The 21806-nt window shown below is 40.2% G+C and overlaps 1 protein-coding gene across 20 annotated transcripts in view; it reads right to left on the bottom strand.

Moving 5' to 3' along the window:
* DMD (dystrophin) overlaps positions 1-21806 on the bottom strand; it is a 2248405-nt gene that overhangs the window by 189369 nt on the left and 2037230 nt on the right. The gene's annotated exons all lie outside the window — the stretch shown is intronic.

Here is a 21806-nt window from a genome sequence, read left to right on the forward strand (position 1 = left end):
AGAGAGTTCCAGTAGGCTTTGCCTTTGAAGATTTCTTTCTCCTATTTTTTTTGGAAAACAAAACACAACAAAACACCTCCTGTTGCCCTGAATGCTAATGGTGGAAGACTGTTGCTATGGTGATGCTAATTTCAACACTGTTGCCTGTGGACTTCACATGAACTTGCTGTTTTAACTTCTGCAAATGTCATTTACAAAATGAAAACCCATTAATGATTAGCGAGGGCACAATGTTCCACTTTAATTAGAATAATAAGGAACGCTGATGCACAAAGTCCAGGTTTGTGAATCGCACGGAGCGTACACTGTCAAAATTAATTACTATAGATGAGGATTTGGTTGCATTTTTTTATAGGAAGCTTTAGAAAAGAACAGTTGTATCTTGACTTTAAAGGAATTAAAAACTCTCCCTTTTAAATTTGAAGGTACAAAAAAAAAAAAAAAACCATTCCCCTAATAGTATTCATAAAAACTGTGGAGAACCAAACAGAAATGAAAAACCAAGAGTCAGATGTTACTAGCTGAATAAGAATTGAAGAGAAACCAATTAATTATTAGTTTTAAAAATGGGGTGTGTGTGGGGAGGGGTGGGAGGAGAAAGAGGTAAGCTGTTTCAATATTTAGAAAATAACACTCTGAGAAAAAAAAGGGCTACATATGACAAATATCTTGATATTATTAGGTATATTTGGACTTATGTGTCCACACAAAGAAATAGAGAACATTTAAACAACTAAAAATAGGTAAGGGGAAGCAAAAATAAGTTCTATTCCCTCCTATGGCAAAAGATTGACTTATCTTAAAATAAAGTTTTTTTTTTTTCACCTGCACAAATGTTGAAGCAAATTCTAAAGATGGATTGGGAGGGGTATTTTCCATATTTAAATTTGTTTCCACATGGTTTACTGCAAAGATTGCCTTGGATAATTTTATTTTCAATGCTCTAAAATCCTATTCTGGGTCATCCTCTAGTCAGTGAAATCATTTTATGTCATTAGTGCAACCAACCAAAAACAGGTGGTGTTTTTTACTGTATGTGGAAGGAGCAAAACACATTTTTCAATATTAGACAAATCCTCATACAGAAGTTTCAGACCTCTGGGCTTTGGCAAGATAGGACAAAGAGGGATAGCACCGATACTCAACGTAGTCTCTAGAGTAATCTTTGAAAACTTCCATCACATTCTGGGTCTGGAGTCAAGCAATATTACAGGGTCTGTAGAACTACAAATTACTTATGTTATCAAGGTGAAAGCTGGATCTGTGGCGGCCTTACTTGTCTACCTGATATTAAGCCCAAGTATTTCACTTGGGAAGACAGTTGACACTTGCTTTCAAAAGGAAGAAGTTAGGGCAATTTTGGATTTAAGTTTAAACTTGCATTGCTCAACAAAGGTAGGATACAAGGTCATATACGTCATATCTCCCATATTTTATTAGGAGATTAAAAAAGCGAAGGAAGACATTATCATTATGTTCATGGCACTTGTCTGGTGGCTTTGGGCAATATAATTTTTTATTATTTTTTAAACAGATTTATTTATTTCAAAGTCAGAGTTAGAGAGAGACTTGCGGGGGGGGGGGGGGACAGAGAGAGACAGAGAAAGAGATCTTCCATCTCCCCAGATGGCTGCAACAGCCAGTGCTAGGCCAGGCAGAAGCCAGGAAACAGGAGTGTCACCTGAGCCTCTCATGTGTGTGCAGGGCCCAAGGACCTGGGCCATAGCAGAGAGCTGGATCAGAAGAGCAACAGCACGCTGGCATTGCAGGCGGTTTTGCCTGCTATGCCACAACACCTGTCCCCTTTATCTTTTCCTATGTTCTCCACTGTAAACATTCATTATTTTTCTTATGAGGCAGAAAACTTATAAAAAATAATTTAAAAGAAATATTGCTGCGGCCGGTGCTGTGGCACAGTGGGTTAACGCCCTGGCCTGAAGCGCCTGCATCCCATATGGGGCTTGGTTCGAGTCCCAGCTGCTCCACTTCCCATCCAGCCCTCTGCTATGGCCTGGGAAAGCAGTAGAAGATGGCCCAAGTCCTTGGGCTCTTGCATCCACATGGGAGACCAAGAAGCAGCTCCTGGCTCCTGGCTTCAGATCGGCGCAGCTCTGGCTGTTGTGGTCATTTGGGGAGTGAACCAACGTATGCAAGACTTCTCTCTCTCTGCCTCTCCTCTCTCTGTGTAATTCTGAATTTCAAATAAATTTTCTATTTTGTTAAGGTTCTCTTTTATTGATGGGCATGCAGTGGGTATTTCTTGGAAATGGCCAAATTTTTATTAAAATATTTCTGGAAGAAAAAAAATAAACAAATAAATTTAAAAAAAAAATAAAAGAAATATTGCCCAGATGTCTGGTTTCAATTTGGAGCTGCATAGGGCTGCAAAGAGGTAGCCCTTACACTACCGGGGGCTGGACAAATCAATGAATGACTTTTCATCAATCTATCAGAGAGGTGACGTCACAGGACAAACAGCCAGCCTGAAATCTGGAGAGAGTGAAGCCTCATCGGGGCAGGAGCAGTTGGATCCCCCAGGCAGAAGTTGCCAGATGCCATGTGAACTGACCGGGGATTAAAGCCTAGAGGACACGTGTGAGCCGGCCTACGAGTGACCCGCGCAGGGCTACAGTCCTCGGCAGAGGCCCAACCTTTGGCAGGCCTCTCCCTCTGGAACTGCATCAGGCTGTCAGCGGGACAATGGCGAGCATCGACAGAGGTGCTGACGGGGAAGGGCCACAGCCTCAGCCACTGTCAGTGTACTGCCGCCTTCTACTTTAAGGAATACAAGGCTAAGCAATCTGCAGAAGCAAGGACACCCCTCGAGGGCATGGCTGAACCGGCAGCGCAGCAAGAGGAAACACAGCTCAGATCCACTGAAGACCTAGGTGAAGTTAGAAAGGGGTGTGTGCCACGGGTTAGAGCACCCAGGCCTCACACTGGACTGTGCCACAAGGCTGCCTGCCCCATAATTCTTCCTTAAAATTTATTTATTTAAGAGGCAGAGAGACAGAGGGAGAGAAAACACAGAGAGAGCAAGAGAGAGCTCGCACTTAGTGGTTTACTCCCCAAATGCCCTCAAGGGCCAGGACTGTGCTGACCTCAAGCCGGACCTGGGAACTCCATCCAGGTCTCCCATGTGGGTGGTGGGAACCTCACTATGTGAGCAGTCAGCACGGCCTCCCAGGTCTGCATTAGCAGGAAGCTGGAGTCGGCAGCTGGATCGGGAACAGAACTCGGACACTTCAGTGTGGGATGCCGGTGTCTCAGCTGGCAACTTAATGATGTCTTTTTTAAAAATGTTAGCTTCAGATTAAGAGTTTTAGGAAATAAAAAGGAGACAGAGCACAAAATAACAAATATGTTTTCTCTCATACCCTGAATTAGTAATAGTTGACATTTTATCTTTGCTCAAAGTTTCTTTTTAAAAAACTAAATAAAACACTGGGGCCAGCGCTGTAGCGTAGTGGGTAAAGCCGCTGCCTGCAGTGCCAGCATCCCACATGGGTTTGGGTCCTGGCTGCTCTGCTTCCGATCCAGCTCTCTGCTGTGGCCTGGGAAAGCAGTGGAAGATGGCCCAAGTCCTTAGGCCCCTGCACCTGCGTGGGAAACCCAGAAGAAGCTCCTGGCTCCTGGCTCCTGGCTTTGGATCGGCACAGCTCCGGCTGTTGTGGCCATCTGGAGAGTGAACCAGTGGGTGAAAGACCTCTCTCTCTCCTTTTCTCTCTATGTAATTCTGCTTTCAAATAAATAAATAAATCTTTCAAAAAATAGTACAATAAAATTAAAAAAATAAAATAATAAAACATTGAAGATGATTTCAGATCATCTTTGATGCCCTCTCCTGGATACTAAAACCACTATGACAATTTTGATCTATATCTTTGCAGACTTTTTTTTAAAAAACCAGTCTTTTTAATTTTTAATACTTCACCTCTACTTCAAAAAGCAAATAATTAAAAAAAAACACACTTCTAAAATTTAGCATTAGAATCTCATTCACATCCATGACTTCAGGTATTAATTACATACATCTGAATTAACAACTCCAATCCATATCTACATACCTGTTTTCTAGATTCTAGGTAGATTATATATCTATGTGGTAGTGCTTCTTAACGTCACCAATCATCTCAAGCTGGAACACTCACAATCGAATTGTTATGCCGAGTTCCATCTTCCACTAGGATACCCTATACTGCTGTAAAACTCACTAACTTTCCACTGCTCAGAAATCTGGATGTGATCCCTTGACATGTGTTTCTTTTTGCTCTTCCTTCCTATGATCTCTATCCTCAAGTCCTAAGGATTTTTACCTTTGAAATCCCTTGCAAATCTGTGTCTTTCTCACCACCACCATCCTACCATCACCTTGGTCCAAGCACAAAACCTTCAAATGTCTGTATTCAGGGAGTCCTCATTTCGTTCATTTGAATCAGCCAGAGGACTTTTCCAGTTTTCTCCTCACCTTCTCCAGGACCACTTCCACTATCATTTCAGTCCTTTGTATGGACAACGTTTCTCCTGTCAAGTTGCCTTAACTTACGGCTCCTCTTTTTTGTGTTAGCGCTTATTCATACTTAGAGTCAACCCCATCATCTGTTCTTTGGCTATTCTTTGTAGATGGAGTCAACCCCATCATCTGTTCTTTGGCTATACTTTGTAGATGTCTCCTCTGCTTCTAGCACAGTGTCTGGCACACATACGATGACAAACCTCTATCTATTGGATGGATGGATGGATGGATGAATGAATGAAGAGCCTATCTTTAGATAAGTACTAGAGATTTTTCTTCATCAAGGAGAATCAGACTATAAATGCATTGGAATTAAAAATCATCTTAGCATTTGTGAGAAATCTAGAAAACAGGAACAAATGCATATAGGAATCTGTTTTTACAAATACATCTGAGGTTAAACAAAATACACCAAGTAAAAAATAAATTCATACTAAATTGGCTAATTATGGGTGAAGTTGGCCATTTATGCTTCAACAATAATCAGAGATACCTTGTAAACTATGTTTCTTTAAGGAATAATAATGCATTTTATAGTTTTATGCTTTCATTTGAGCATTTGAGAACACTTCACAAACACACTAATTAATCTTTGCAATGGCATTATACTCCTATATTACAGGCCAATTCAAGAAAGTAAATCACAACAGATTTCAAAAGCATAGGAAAGCCGGCGCCGTGGCTCAATAGGCTAATCCTCCACCTTGCGGCGCCGGCACACCGGGTTCTAGTCCCGGTCGGGGCGCCGGATTCTGTCCCGGTTGCCCCTCTTCCAGGCCAGCTCTCTGCTATGGCCAGGGAGTGCAGTGGAGGATGGCCCAGGTGCTTGGGCCCTGCACCCCATGGGAGACCAGGAAAAGCACCTGGCTCCTGGCTCCTGCCAGGATCAGCGCGGTGCGCCGGCTGCAGCGGCGGCCATTGGAGGGTGAACCAGCGGCAAAGGAAGACCTTTCTCTCTCTGTCTCTCTCTCTCACTGTCCACTCTGCCTGTCAAAAAAAAAAAAAAAAAAAAAAAACAAAAAAACAAAAACAAAAGCATAGGAAAATTCTTCAATTCCTAAGGGGAAAAAAACTATCTCTTATACCTCATTTATATGTTTTCATAGTCTTACATAAATCTTTAATTTAGAACTGAAATAAAAATAGAGATCATTTTAGCTATTTTACGTAAATCATATGCAAGTTTATGACAATTCCTTTATGTGAGGGGCATTTTTTATTGTGGTAAAAGATACATAAAATAAAATTTACAATTTAAAAATTTTTAAGTGTACAATTCAGTTGCATTAAGTATATTTACAATATTTTGTAACCACCACTACTATCCATTTCTAGTACTTTCTTACTGTCTCAAACAGAAACTCTGTACCCATTACACTGTAACTGCCTATTTCACCTTTGCCTCAGCCTTAGGGAACAAGTCTTTTACCTTCTATGAATGTGACTACTCCAAGTATGAATGGAATCATACAATATTTGTTATTTTGTATCTGACTTATTTTGCTTAGCATATTATCTTTGAGGTTCATACATAGTATAGCATTTAGCATAAATTCATTCCTTTTTAAAGGCTGAATCATATTCTACTATGTGTATATACCATATTTAATTTATCCATTCATTTGTTCATCAACGTTTGGGTAGTTTACAGCTTTTTGCTCTTGTAAATAATGCTGCTATAAACAGTGGCAGAGAAGCCCTGTATCTGTTTGAGTTCCTGCTTTCAATTCTTTGGAGTATAGAACTAAAAGTGAAGGTGCTGGATCATATGATACTTTTATGTTTACCTTTGTGAGAATCCATCCAACTATTTCTCACAATGGCCACGCCACTATATATTTCCATCAGTAGTGCGAAAGTTTCCAATTTCTCCATATCCTGCCCAACAGTTATTTCCTGTTATTTTTGCCTCATTTTTCAAATGTTGATTTATTTATTTTCATCTATGTGAAAGGCAGAGTGACATACATACACACAGAGTGAGAGACAGAGAGAGATCTCCCATCTGCTGGTTCACTTTCCCAGTGTCCACAACAACTGGGGCTAGGCCAGGCTAAAGCCAGGAGTAAGGAACTCTACCTGGGTCTCCTAGATGGGTGACAGGGACCCAAACACTTGAGCCATCACCTGCTGCCTCCCAGGGTGCACATTAGCAGGAAGCTGGTTCGGAAGCTGAGGTACAACTTGAATCCAGGCACTTAGATATGGAATATAAGCATCTTAACCACTGTGCCAAATGCTTGTCCCCTATTTACCTATTTTTAATCAACAAATGATGGTGTATATTTATAGGGTACAATGTGATGTTTTGATATATTTGTACACTGTAGAGAGATTATATCAAGAGAATGAACTTATCTAGTACCTCATCAACTTACCTTTTTGTAGTAATAATATTAATCTATTTTAGCAATTTTGAAATATGCAATGCATTTTGATTAACTGTGGTCACTACGCAGTACAATGAGTCACTGAAACCTGATTTTCTCTAGCAAACCTGTCCCTCTTCAGGTACCTGTTCCAGCAAAAGCTCAGGAGACATCTGGATTGCATCAAGACCTGTTGACTGCTTCCAAACAATATGTCCCAATACAGCCACTTCCCGTGAACTCTGCTGCTCCCATTAACTAGAACTAGTCTCCCACCAATGCTTTCCACCCTCCAACTGGTCCCCCTGCTTCCACACTGGCTCTTCATAAGCATTCACTCCCAGCTCACTGGTTCCAGCAAGCGTATTCTCTACCCGCAGCATTAATGTCCTGCCCACCTAGTCTAGTCTCGAACTGTACTCTAACAAAGCACAAGACTGAAACAAAACCAAAACAAAACACCTCCATCAAACTTTACCTAGGGCTTCGACAAAGGTCAGTGTTTGCATTTCAAAGGTTTTCCTCTTTGGGGTTGCAGAAAAAAATATCCAGCAGTATTTCAGCAGCTTTCTTATTTACAAACCAAGTACACCTTGTTAATTTGTTACAAAATTGAAAGTAAAGTTTGCCAGTGCATGTATTTTATAATGTGAACATTAAAAACAAACAAATAAAACATACTGTCTACCAAAATGTTGCTGCTGTGAGTTATAGGTGTATGTATTTTAACAATCTGAAAAGGCAATCAGTCGAAGTCCCAGGGAGTTAGGCATTTAAAAGATTGTCTTTTTTGAAAAGAATACATGAAATGTGGAAATTGGGAAAATATGTTTAAAACTACAACACTCAAGCCAAAGAATGAAGAATTGTCAAATCAGGGTTTATATGAAATTCATTTTCAAATATTTAATAACTGGATTACTTTATAATGTATTCCTTTAGAATTTTAAATTCTAGTCTTCTGATGGGTTTATAAGCAGAAGTGACGCTGTGTTTTTCAGTATCACTCTCCTTTATTTCTCCTTTATTCTCTGATGAAGATCAGAGAGTAATAAAATTAGGTAAGGGCAAACATAATATTTTATAACAGCTATAGAATTTACAACTTTGGACTCTTACTCCTGACTTTGGTGTTTTATACCCAAATTAAATTTCCCACAGAGGATTTTCGGTATATTATTACTCTATACAGCAGAAATGATTTGTTCACCATCAACACCACGACTGCTTATAATATTGGTCATTTTTTTAAAACAAAGATTTATTTTTATTTATTTGAAAGGGAGAGAGAGAGAGAGAGAGAGAGAGAGAGAGAGGATGAATCTTCCTTTTACTAGTTCTCACCCAAAATGCCTGTAACAGCAGGGCTGGGATAGGCTGCAGCCGGGAGCTCTAAACTCCATCTGAGTCTCCCACACGAGTTGGGGCCTCACCTGCTGCCTCCCAGGATATGTGTGAGTAGCAAGCTGGATCTGAAGTGCACAGTAGCTGGGATTTGAACCAGGAACTCTCGTGGGACGTGGCCGTCAGGGCAGCAGCTTCCCCTGCTGCAACCACAACACCAGTCCCAGAACCTTGCTTATTATTTTAGTATTTTTCTTTGTTTTGAGATACAAATATTTTGGTAAAGGCTAACCAAAAAAATCCTAAATTGATAATGCACCATGAATCAGTTCAGAAAACCAGTATAGTCAAGCATAAACGTGAAAACAGCTGGCAACTTTGAGAAGTCTATCCAGCATCCTGAGGTACTCTTTTCTTCACTTTGCTCTTGATAAACTTTGGCGAGAAAGGTAGATACTGACTACAGAACTAGAGGTTATTTGGATAAAAATGTTGTTGGTCTGGGATTCACACTTCCCCAAGCAATACTGATTCGCTAGAGGATTTTTTCCTGTTCTTATTCAGTGTTTTTAATTTAAAATATTTTATGTTTATTTTTTTCTGATGCTTTATTGAATTAATTCTACATTCTTCAGACCACAGTGACTAGTACAAAGGTATGACCCGCACTGTGGAATTCTATCATTCAGTATTCCACAGCTCACGCCAGTTGCTTCGGAGGTAACTATTAGTGTATACTGTATTAGACATCAGGCCTTTTAGGTTTTACTTTTAAAGAAATGTTCCACATCTGAGCCCTCAGATAATACCCCGAGTTATAGTTACGGTCAGAAAACTTCTCAGAAAAAAATGACTTTGTAGTTTGAACATGTTTTCTCCATCCTTCCATGTTAATTTTTTTCCAGGTCACAAGTGAAAGCAAGATTAGTATGCTTTGAATGTGCGAGCCAGTATAGAAAGATCAAACTTCTACCTCTACATTGAGCTGCTCCCTTTCAGTTTACGCATTTTTTTCTCAAGTAATATATTCAAATACTTAGCACATAATTGGCAATTTTGTTGATGATGAATGAGGCTGAGCCTTTTGCTACTCTGCAGTGTTTATAGTATAAAGAAATGCTTTGGTGACTAAGAGCATATGAAACATGCTTTAGATAAACAACTCTAAAGCCCTTGTAACAAAATCTATTTAAAAAGACATCATGAAGTGACTTTTCCCCTTACCAAGACCCAACCAAAAAAACCCACAAAAATGGTATTTGAAAAAAAAAATGGCCATCTTTGTCAACTTTAGGCATTTGTGCTATTCGTTTATCTTCCAAGTGTCTGATAATGACAGTTAACACTACAGAATGAGTACAACTAAATGCCAAACTTGAAGTCTCTTCTCTGCTGGGTGCCACTGTGGCTCTGCTTCAGTATATGTGCTAGATTTTACTGCCTATATCACTTCAACTTTTTACAGAATCTTTTAATACTAAAACACAGGCCTATCTGTACTCACAGAACAACCTCGACTTCTGAAGGCAATCTATGAGCTTTGATAGAAACAGGATTTAGAGGTGTTTTCCCAAAATTTCCTCAGAACAGTTCTGGCATTAGGAGCTGTTCAAAGAATACACTCACTTAAAAATACTTTCCCAGGGACCAGAGTTGTTGTGCAGAGGATAAATCACATCCCATATCAGAGTGCCAGTTTAAGTCCTGGATACTCTTCTTCCGATCCAGCTCTCTGTTGATACAGTAGATGATGGCTCCAGAATCTGGGTGCCTGTCACTCACATGGGAAACAAGGATGGAGCTCCTGGCTTGGGCCTGACCTAGCCCTGGTTGTTGTGACCATTTGGGGAATGAATCAACAGATAAAAAGATCTGTTTCTGGCCAGCACCGCGGCTCACTAGGCTAATCCTCCACCTTGCGGTGCCGGCACACCGGGTTCTAGTCCCGGTCGGGGCGCCGGATTCTGTCCCGGTTGCCCCTCTTCCAGGCCAGCTCTCTGCTGTGGCCAAGGAGTGCAGTGGAGGATGGCCCAAGTGCTTGGGCCCTGCACCCCATGGGAGACCAGGAGAAGCTCCTGGCTCCTGGCTCCTGCCATCGGATCAGCGCGGTGCGCCGGCCGTAGCATGCCAGCTGTGGTGGCCATTGGAGGGTGAACCAATGGCAAAGGAAGACCTTTCTCTCTGTCTCTCTCTCTCACTGTCCACTCTGCCTGTCAAAAAATAAAAAAAAAAGATCTGTTTCTGTCTCTGTCTCTCTTAAATCAGTTTAAAAAATACTTTCTTCAAAACAGGCAACCAATCATATAAAGGATTTTTTTTTTATCTCAACCAGGTAAAATACAGAAAATGAATGAGTTGATGATTAAAATTGCTTCCAAAATATAATTTAAGCTACTGGCATCTCAATGGGATTATCTAAAAAGAAAACATTGTATAGATCTGTTGTAATCTGTTACTGTCTACTGTTTTATAAGAATTCTTAAGATCATAGCTTAGCTTCCAGTGTTTAGCTGTGAAAATGAAAACAAACTGTTAAGTATTTATTGCCATTTTTTATATGCGCAATCTTATATAAAGTGCTAAGGATGATGCGAAGATGCACAATGCAATAGTGTTGTCAAGGAGCTTACAGCTTCACTGGGGAGAAAATGGATCCGAAAACCAACAACATATTTCAAGAGTCAAACAGGCTCTTGGCTTTCACGCCATCTTCTCAGAAAACTCCACACCAACAGAGCCCAGTGGAAGAAGAAGCGGATGCACAAGCTGAAGTGTGAGGAAAAAACTCAGTGTGACCTCTTATCTGATAAAGTACCCACACTTATACATTGGTACAGGGTGACTGTTCAAAGAGAGATTTTTTTTCTCAGTCTTGAGGAAACATACTATTTCTTTAAAAAGATTTATTTATTTATTTGAAAGTCAGAGTTACACAGAGAGGAGAGGCAGAGAGAGAGAGAGAGAGAGAGAGAGAGAGAGAGAGAGAGAGGTCTTCCATCCGCTGGTTCACTCCCCAGTTGGCTGCAACAGCCGGAGCTGCACCAATCCAAAGCCAGGAGCCAGGAGCTTCTTCCAGGTCTCCCATGCAGGTGCAGGGGCCCGAGGACTTGGACCATCTTCTACTGCTTTCCCAGGCCTCAGCAGAGAGCTGGATGGGAAGTGGAGCAGCCGGGACTAGAACCGGCGCCCATATGGGATGCCAGCACTTCAGGCCAGGGCATTAACCTACTGCGCCACAGCGCCGACCCCAGGAAACATACTATTAATTATCCTCAAAAGTATGTTAATTGCTCAAATTGATTAGGTGGTTGAATCATAATAAGTAAATTCTAAGAAATATTTTTGTCCATAACTAGTTATATCAATAATAATAATACAAAGAATATCATTTTGCATTATGATGAGATATTCTGTATGTAATGCATTGGAAGACCCAATGCCTAGGGAAGTCATGATTTATGGCCACAGACCATAAGCACTTGGCTTATAAGGCTAGAACCATACACCTGCTTGGGGTTTATAGGAAGAATGAGATTTCATTGCTCTGGAGGGATGGAATGATGTCAAATCCCAACCATGCTCAAATGTTGCAGAGGGGTGGCCGGCGCTGTGGCATAGTAGGTTAAGCCTCCATCTGCGGTGCCGGCATCCCATATGGACGCCGGTTCATGTCCCAGTTGCTCCTCTTGCGATTCAGCTCTCTGCTAATGGCCTGGGAAAGCAGTAGAAGATGGCCCACGTCCTTGGGCCCCTGCACCCATGTGGGAGACCTGGAAGAAGCTCCATGCTCCTGGCTTCGGATTTGCCTAGCTATGGCAGTTGTGACCATTTGGGGAGTGAACCAGTGGATGGAAGACCTTTCTCTGTGTCTCTCCCTCTCTTTAATTCTGCCTCTCAAATAAATAAATAAATCTTTAAAAAATGTTGCAGAGGCCCTTGTAGTGCTGTTTCAGTTCATCTGAGTTGACCATGTCCTACATTTCAAAAAGACTTACAACTGGAAGTATGAAAAAAAAAAAAAACATTATGTGGCATCAGGAAACCCTGACAGAGATGGTGGAAAGTGAGGCTGAAACTCTTCATTTTGTCAGTTTCCATGGGGAGAAAAACATGCTTGTATCAAGGCTGAGCATTTCAATTTGGTTTTGCTCTCTTTTATTGTCAAGGGCAGCAAAGAGTAACCTAGAGGGTAGTGACGAGAGAACTTGATTGGGAGACACACCATGGAGAAAACACTAGCAACGCAGGCAAGGACTGCTGGAGTAGTGCTGGTGGTGCCCATGGTGGCAGCCTCATGGTGGTGGCCTTGTGACTTGTGGGTAGACGAAAGGCAGTTGAAACACCTGGGAGTGACAGATGAGACAATGATGATGCTTCTACACCTCCACTTTCTACCCCATTATTGGAGTGACTTAGATAAGCCACCAACCTCCTTGAGTATCTGTTGTTTCTTCTTTATTGGATAATAACTGAAGTTGTTATGAGGATTAAATGATTTCAGATGAAATGAAACTATGTTTCTTCATACAGATGAAACACTCAGTCTGTCATTAAGCACACAATAGGCACATATTAAACTTGGCTTTTCTTCCTGTCTGGGAGATTATATGAACTGTATCTATGAGATAATCCCTTTAGAGGAAGCTCAAAGCCAAGAAAAAAGTGACCAAATGAAAAGGAAAGAAAACAAGAGGAAAAAAAATCGCTGCAACACAACAAAGAAGCCAAGTTAAAAATTACACTTTGTACTGCCTATCTGACATGCAATGGCTTTGGGGACCAAGATGGATATGAAGAAGCTGAGAAAGAAAAACAGAAAAAGCAATTGAAAGTTTCAGGAAGAGGATAGAGGCTTTTCACTTTGATTCACCCAGGAGTTAATGATATCGCAGAAGACATGATCATTTGCTGAATGCTGACATGGGCTAAGCCCCATCTAGGACCTGTTTTTCGAAGCTTTCCAGACTACTTAAAAGGACAGAGATTTTCTTCCCTTTACTGTACAAGGATTTTAAAAATTCACAGTGTAATAACACTGATTTATTTAATGTGCCCACAGTTTATTTTTTTAAAAAAAGAAATACATACACCAACACATTAATGTACCACCTCCCTACCTCCCTATCACATATCTATCGAGAGCGAACGTGTTAACTTCTTCTCAAAAGAAATATTTAATTTCTTTTCCCTACGCTCGACTTCCTTACCCTATCCCCTGGAATGAAGGAGGTAGAGACTGAATAGGATTTGGTGTTTTCCTGCTGAGAAAGGGACATTTTCTGCAACCAGGTCAGTGTTCCAAGGACTAATGCTCCAAGGAAATTATCCGAAGGGGAGGCAGTTCAGGGTGATTAAGTTATTTTAAAATGTTGTCTGGGCTGCTGCTGACCTTTGTGAAGGGAACAGGATGCTGCTTCCCGGGGGACAGGATCAGGAGCAATTAGAGCAGCCTAGGAGAGGCTCAGGAATGTTTGGGAACTCACACGTAACCAAAATTGTGTGGGAACGCTAAGAATGAAAATAAACTAATTTGATCAGAGACATATTTGGGTCCCAGAAAATATTCTAAATATGTAGCTTATACTGGCCCTATCACTATGAGTGTTTTCTTAAAAACCCAAAACTCAGTATCTAGTAGAAGCAAATTAGGTTTCAATTTGGTTTCAGAGGAGTGAAGGAAAGCCAATTAACATTTCTTGAGTGATATTCCTTATGTGCCATAAAGTAGAATGGATGTCAGGTTAAGTAAATTGTTCAAGTAGCAGAGTCACAAGCTATTAGAACTGGGTTTCCAATGCAATTTATTTGATACCACTAGCCATGTTTTTTCTACCACATCATTATGTAAGAAAGGACACACTAGAGCAGGCCAAGATGCTGGCTGGGATGTCCATGTCCCACATGTGGGTGACTGCGTTCAGTTCCTAGCTTCAACTCCTGACTCCACTTCCCACCAATGCAGATCCTGGGCGGCAGAGGTTATGACTCAAAAGATTGAGCTCCTGACACCCACATGGAAGACCTAGATTGCACACTCAGCTCCTGGCTTCAGGCATTTGGGAGAGTGAATCTGGACAGGATTTGGACAGGATTGATCTCTCTCTCTCAAACACATAAAGGATAACAGTTAGTGAGGTGGGCATTTGACCTAGTGCTTAAGATACCCAGGCCCCATACTGGAGTAGCTTGGTTTGATTTCCAGCTCTGGCTCCTGACTCCAACTTCCTTCTAAATGCAGTCACTGGGAGGCAGTGGTGATGGCCCAAGTAATTGTCTTCCTGCCACCCATGTGGGATACCTGTATCGAGTCCTTGGCTCTTGGCTTCATAGCATTTGTACGCATTTAGGGAGTCAACAACTAGATGGGAGCTCTGTCTCTCTAATTCTCTGCCTTCTCAAATAAAAAATATATATTAGAAGGTACATGACTAAGAAAGTGAGAAAACGAACAGCTGAAATAGCTTACTTCTTTGGAAGAAACAAATTTTAATATGTGCTATACCTACCCTCACATTTCCCAAAGTGCCAAAAATGAGACAGTGTCACCTACACTCTACCATGTGTATTAGAATCAGTATTTTTTGGTCTGTGCACAACATACTTTAGCTGCCACAGATGTATGTTGCCCCCTTGAAGCATCACATATAAAAATGACATGCAGAATGTTACTACAGTGTTCTGTAAAACAAAAATGTAGTATCTATGGCATTCTTTTAAAACACAGTGCCTTCTAGATCCCAGGCCTAAATTAGATCCTGTGTGTAATGCTCAATGAAACACAGTGGATGATCAATTTCAAGCTCTGCTGATCACTGGAAAAGCAGAAGATGCCTCAAAAATGGTGTTTAGGAAAAACAAAAGACCCCAGTTCTACCAAAACAAAAAAAGCCAGAGTTCACAGTGAAATCAGTTCCAGATGGACTGAGTTACACCCCAGATAATGTTGTTCACAGCCTAACAGAAATCTAGAACTCAAGTTCTAGTATGTACCATTCAGACATGCATGCTAAGGGTTGCCTTTTAGGCACCAAACTTCAGCAGACACGAGACACGCTATCAAAGACAGCATACATGTGTGAACATTACAGGTGATGTCTAAGGGATATGAGAGATGTGTTCAAGTGGTAAATCTGAATTGACACACAAACACTGAAAATTTTTTTGAAGGTAAAAGGAGCCAGGAAATTGAAAAAACACTGAAATAGAGTTACTGGTAAATGTTCATTCATTCCATCAAATATTTACTGAGCACATGTTATTAGTGAGGCACCATGCAAGAAACAGAGAGTCTATTTATTTATGGAGTCTGTTATTTCAGTTACGGTTACTATGAAGCAGTTTATAAAACTACAAAGAAGGATGTGAGTTTTTTTTATGAACCTATGAGACAGAGATAATATCTGCATCGCTCCCAAGAGAATCTACGAAACCAAAGGCTAGAATCAATACACTATGGCACCCCATTCACTCTCAGTTTAATATCTTAACCTGAGTTGTTTTTCTGATTATATCACTGATTAGGCATTACTGACTATTCATTTATTGTTAGTCCCAGAGTCTAATGAGACTCAGCTAATGTGACCTTTGGAACTATCAAACTGTGGAGGAGCAAGCCCAGCAGAGAAGACTGGCCTCTGGGTTATCTTAATGTACTAAAGTCTTTTGACAAGTCAGAGAACCAGGCTTTTGGCAGTAATTTTAAAAGATTAATTACTCAGAGATATTCACCAGCATCCTCAAAGACAGACAGCTCACAATTAGACACTGATTCTCTGTTACATTCACTTCCTATCATCAGTGGTGCTAAATGGTTAAGTAAAAGGTTTAATATTATTTGTCCTTTCTAGCCTGATAAGATTGATGGTACAGTTGAATCCTCAAGGGTGATATGAAGAGTCATCCTCACTCCTCTGGAAAACTGTCACAAACAATTTCTATTTTCAAGTCAACATTCATAAAATCAGGATTTCAGGACTAGGACTGACCTGTGGTCCTTTTCATTGAGGAAACAAGGAGAAAGGAGGCCCAGAGAAGAAGACAAGTAACTCATGATTGGTCAAACAACTAGTTAATAGCAAACCTGGAACTAGATTTCAAGTCTTCTGAGACTTGGTGTATTTAAAATTTTCACCATTTAATATTGCCTTCTCAGCTGCAAAAACGTGTATTTTGAAGCAAAGTAATACACAAGAAGGATATTATAAGAAACAGCCCAAAATTATATATTACATGAAGTGTTCATATTCTATGAAAAACTATGCCAACATTCAACCAATTTTCAAACTGAAAGTCAGAAGATTGGTATCATTCTTAGAATAATGAGGTATCAGGAATGAGAAATGGAAGAATCTTTTCTAAGTCAGATACTGTAATCTAGTGTTATTTATAATAAAACCCATGTTATTATCAGAAGATGTACCCACTGTAAGTCAGCTAACAGACATATTAAGCATGTTGATGGCCGTTAAAGCTTTTCATAGCTAACCACTATTTCTTCTGTATATAAATACTGGTACTGAAAGAATCAATCAATACAAAGGAACAAATAACCCAACCCAAGCTTGAATTACAGTGACTCCTGACACAGATAGAAGCTGGAGCAAGAATGAGGGCAAGGTATGCTTTAAACATGGGAGGTATTTGGAATCGGAAACACTGCGCAGAAAGTAATGAGGGGCAATGCAGTATGTGTTTGGAGGTGATGTCAAGACTCACAAGCTCCTGGATTTAGTGAATACAGGGACTAAAAAGCAGAGTTACACCATGAGTTCAGACCAGAGTGCAGAGTACCAGGATACACTACTAAAAGGTAGGTTTTCATAGAGAAGCACGATTCCTGCAGAGTCAAATACTGATACTAGCAGAGCTATAGGAATGACAGGCCATAAGAAAACAGTACAGTCAGAATCCAAACAAGCATTTTGTCAGCAGACACAGCCATATTAATAAGAACTATCGACTGAAGCAACTGGTGACTTCAGCTGGGGGGGGTTTATATTACATTTTGCTAAGGCAGATACCACCAGAAAGTTGTGAGGAACTCAGATGCAATAAATGGTTGTAGAAATGCACTCATGATTGAGAGTGGAAAGAAGGGTAGGTCAAGGTCATTAGGAAACATGCAGCAATGGATATATATAACACTCAGCATCCCCAGCAGGAAAAGACACACATTCCATTGGACACGAGTTGTTTCTTGAGCACTGCATGTTAAAAAAAAAAAAAAAAAAAAAAGCTAGCCAGTTAGCAACTTCCCCAAATCCCATTTTTCACTCTTCTGTGAAGTGCTTTGTAGATATTCCGAGAGGGACCACAATGAAAGCATTGCTGCTGGTTGAGTCAGCAGGTTTACTACTGAGTTTCATTAGTGAATGCCTCCTAATATTTAGCAACTGTGGCATCTTTGAGGGAGGCAAGGCCCACCTTGTCTAAAAAATCCAATCCTTCCTAAGGGACAGCTGGCAGAAATACAAGGTCAAACACTTCAGCTGGGATTACAGAAAAGGAGCAGAAAACCAACCTTCGGTGACAACTAATAGATATAGGACAGGTTATGACCTCAATTGGCTTCTCAATTTCTGCACCTATGGGAAACAGTGAGCAGCATTTACTTTCTTCATGAGTGAGTGGCGACCAGAGACTACACTAGCAAATTTAATAACCAGTATTTGGGCTGCTCCAGTCACAGCATCCCAAGGAAGATATAACAGAGCTGGAAAAGTTCCAGGGAAAAGCAACTAAGATGATCAAGGGACAAGCTTATCTTTCCTTCATTCAAGGACAGACTAAAAGACTAAAAAGGATTAGAATGTCTCAAACCGGGGAGATGAAAATGAGAAGCACTTGTGGGGGGATGTGAGCTTCAAGAGGGCTCTGAGTGAATGCAAATGTGGTTGCTGAATTCCAAAGCATTTGACTGGGGCCATTCTCTGAAGTTAAAGGATGCAGAGTGAAGAGAAATTAAGACATGCCTTTATTTGATATAGAAGTCATTACATTTATGGAACTAATTATTTCTAACACAAGTGGGGAATGGTAAAAAAAAAAAAAAACAAGATACAATAGGATAAGCTTACTGCCAATTGATTTACAATTTATCATTAAGAAATAGGATGCATCCCAATGTTTAAAACAAAAATTATTAGGTTCACTGACACAAACAACTATTCGTACCTTGACTGGGACAGAGTTCTGGGTCAGTTGCCCCGTTGGTTTGACCAAGTGTGATATTTCTACCCTCTTTTTACGACAGCTATGTTAGAACATCCTGCATGTGAGTTTGGGATTCCTAAATTCTTGTGACAGTCCAGAGCACAGAAGAATAATTTTCTAACTCATTAAGAAAGCAAGTGAGTCTCAGCTCTTGGCTCTGGTTGGTTTACCCATATGGGAGTATGCAACATAAAAAGGTGAAAGAAATCCTAACAGAACGCAGCAGCTGGTTAAAGGCTATTATATTGAAATTTTCATGAGTTTGACAGTAGGCCAAAAACCTACAAAATGGCAGAGAGTAGAAAAGGCAGTTGTAACAGGTTGAACATTGTTAGTGATTATTTTTTCAGAGGCAATGAAAGCTGTAATCAAATAACCTGAAAGAGATGCTGGCAGGAAGGAGAGAGCCCCAAGGGAGAGGGAATATGAAAACTGTAACAATGATGTATGCTACACACTAATAAACCAGACAAACATGTAGTTTGAAGTATCCAAATCAATGTTCATAGCATCCTATGAAAAGCTGGTGGCACGGTGCAGTCATAAACCCCGCCCGATTTGCAGTCTAGAGCAAATGATGTTATTAGTGACTTAAAAAGCTCAAAGATGACTCACAACTCAACTACCAACTAGCAACTGTGCTGTTCCTACAGAAAGCTCTTGCTAGGTGATCAGCCTACTCTAGTATTGAAAAGGGAAAGTTATAAAGCACCATAAAAGTAGCCAGAGAAGACACTCGGTTTGGTAGCTGGGAATATGTAGTGAACACTCTTGAATGGCAGGCAAGGCAAATCAGGTGAGAAAGAAGAAAAATGTAGTGACTGAAGCAGTGTCATTGTAAACATTTCCATTGTTAGCTTGGACCAATAGGGCATCTCAGATTATAAATGGTGATTACCAGCACATGGAGTCCACTGCAACTTGGACATCAACGCACTTTGTTTTACAGAGAATGTTTTAGACAACAGTAGTGGGTAATAGCAAAACAAAAGTGACATCAATAATCTGCTAGTAACAATGTACTTTTTAGGAACATGTGTTACCCCTTTTTACAACTTAGTGCTTTAGAGTTATATTTAAGAAATTATGTAATTTCTAATTTCAAACAGATTATACTTTAGAGAGAATTATTCAGAGATAAGGGGTCAGTGTTATGAAACAGTGATAAAGCTGCCACCTGTGGCATCCCATATGGAAACTGGTTTGAGTTCCAGCTGCTCCACTTCCAATCTAGCCCCCTGCTAAGGGCCTGGGAAAGCAGCGGAAAATGGCCCAAGTGATTGGGCCCCTGCACTCACATGGGAGACCTGGAAGAAGCTCCTGGCTCCTGGTTTTGGCCTGGCTTAGCTGGGGAGTGAACCAGTACATGGAAGATACCTACATCCTTTCCCCTTCCCTCTCTCCCTCCATAACTTTGACTTTCAAATAAATAAATAAATTTTCCAAAAATGTTTCAGAGATACCTTTGAGAAATTACATAATTCTTCTTTCTAAGCATTTGATCCCTTTGGAACCTTTAAGCATCTTCATACTCACTTTTCCACTAATTTTTCCTATTGTTCTGTGCCTCTTACCACTGAGGTAACAGTGCAAAATTATAAAATAATTTAAATTCTAGTCCTAGAAAAATAACAGTCCAAAGTTATAAACCAAGATTTGAGCTCTTTAGAGAGGTACCTGGAGAAATTGGAGTGAGTAGAGAGGCCCTATCTGAAGCTAATTAAACAATAGGAAAAAGTTCCTGAAGTTTTCTTTAAAAATAAGAAATTATATTAATTAAATAAAATTTTTAAATAAATATTCCTTAATAAAAGCTGAGATATTAGATTTTTCAGTTTGGATAACACCATTGAATGAGTGCATTCATTGATTCTTAGAGCTAAAATGGACTTTAGATATCATCTTTTCTAACTCCTTAGTTTAAAAATGAGAAATGAAACTTCATGTAGGGTAAGTTACTTGCCCAAGGTCACACAAATCATCTTGTGACAGAGCTAGGACTAGAATTTAAGTTTTCGTCTTCACACATGTGTGCTCTTACCAATACTCCCACCACCATTATCTTCAAGGACATGACCCAAGTACATACAGGATATGTAGCTGCTTACATAGCTACAACTTTTCTGGAATTTCTCTCTCAGTTTTGAACGGAATTAATTTCCACTTCCCCACAGCGATGTGCTGGGAACTCTTTTAGTAGATGCGAGGAGAAGTTACAGATTTAGGGCAAGGACAACAGGACTGGGGTGGGTGGTGGTGGCTAGGATCGCTTATGAGACCCGTATTGAACCTCAGATGAGCAGTAATTTGAAGAATATTGGCTTAGGTGGTTCTAAAACCTTTTCACAAAAGGCAAAAAGGAGTCTTTATTTCAGCTCATACAGGAATTGCAAAATAGTTGGAATTGAAAATCTGTGACAATAAAGACACTGATACAGAAAATTACTGTGAAGAGTGTGAGTAAAATGGTCCCACAAAATGTACAGTAGATGCAAAGCAATACAGTGCAAGTATAACTCAATATGTTATTTCATAACACATGCGATTTAAATAGTATTTAAAACATGCAATTTTGAGTGACTACATTAATAAAATATAACAAAAACAAAACCGCTAAGTTAAAAATAAGAAAATTAAAAAGCAGGACCAATGCAGATGAAGGGAGAATTTTGAAAGTTAAGAGATACTTCTCCCAGGAAAATTTAATACGACAAAGAGTAAACCCTTTCCTAAAGGCTGTGTGTCTCCTTGAGGAGTCAAGAGAGTCCTTTCACCCCTATTCTTCGGAGTTAACAGAATAGAAGCATGAAATCAAATTTCTTGAGAACTATAGTAATGAAGATCTAGGACAGCTGTTATTGCTTCGGAACTGAATTATGAAGAATTGTTGGGCAGGAGAAGACGAAAAACAGACTTGATAGAAGATGGCAGGGAAAACAATGGGAGAGCTCGGAACATGGATAGTCAGACTCACGGCGAAGCAAGTTCAAAGACTTCCGCTGGTGCTGAAGACTATTTCATCAACTTCATTAATATTAATTGTTGGGGTAGCCAATTCAAAGTTAAATTTAAGTTAGGTTCTATTGAATTATTGATGGAAGACTGTGAAGGTACCATAAGAAGTCAACATCCTCTCTCCTCTCTTCCACGTCGACCCAGCATATGGTGATTTCTATTTCACGCTACAGCCTTCAGAGGGTGTGTCTGTGTTCCTTTGTCTGGCACAAGCGATCTCAGGAAACAGCACCACTTTATCGCTGTTGCTAGCTGACAATTATTGAGTGCTAGGTTTTGAGAATCAACACCCCAGATCCACAAATCCAGGACTGTTTGCTGTCTGCCTTTTGGATCTATGACAGATTCAT

Source organism: Oryctolagus cuniculus, chromosome X (assembly GCF_964237555.1).
Source record: "Oryctolagus cuniculus chromosome X, mOryCun1.1, whole genome shotgun sequence".
In the NCBI taxonomy this organism is placed as follows: domain Eukaryota; kingdom Metazoa; phylum Chordata; class Mammalia; order Lagomorpha; family Leporidae; genus Oryctolagus; species Oryctolagus cuniculus.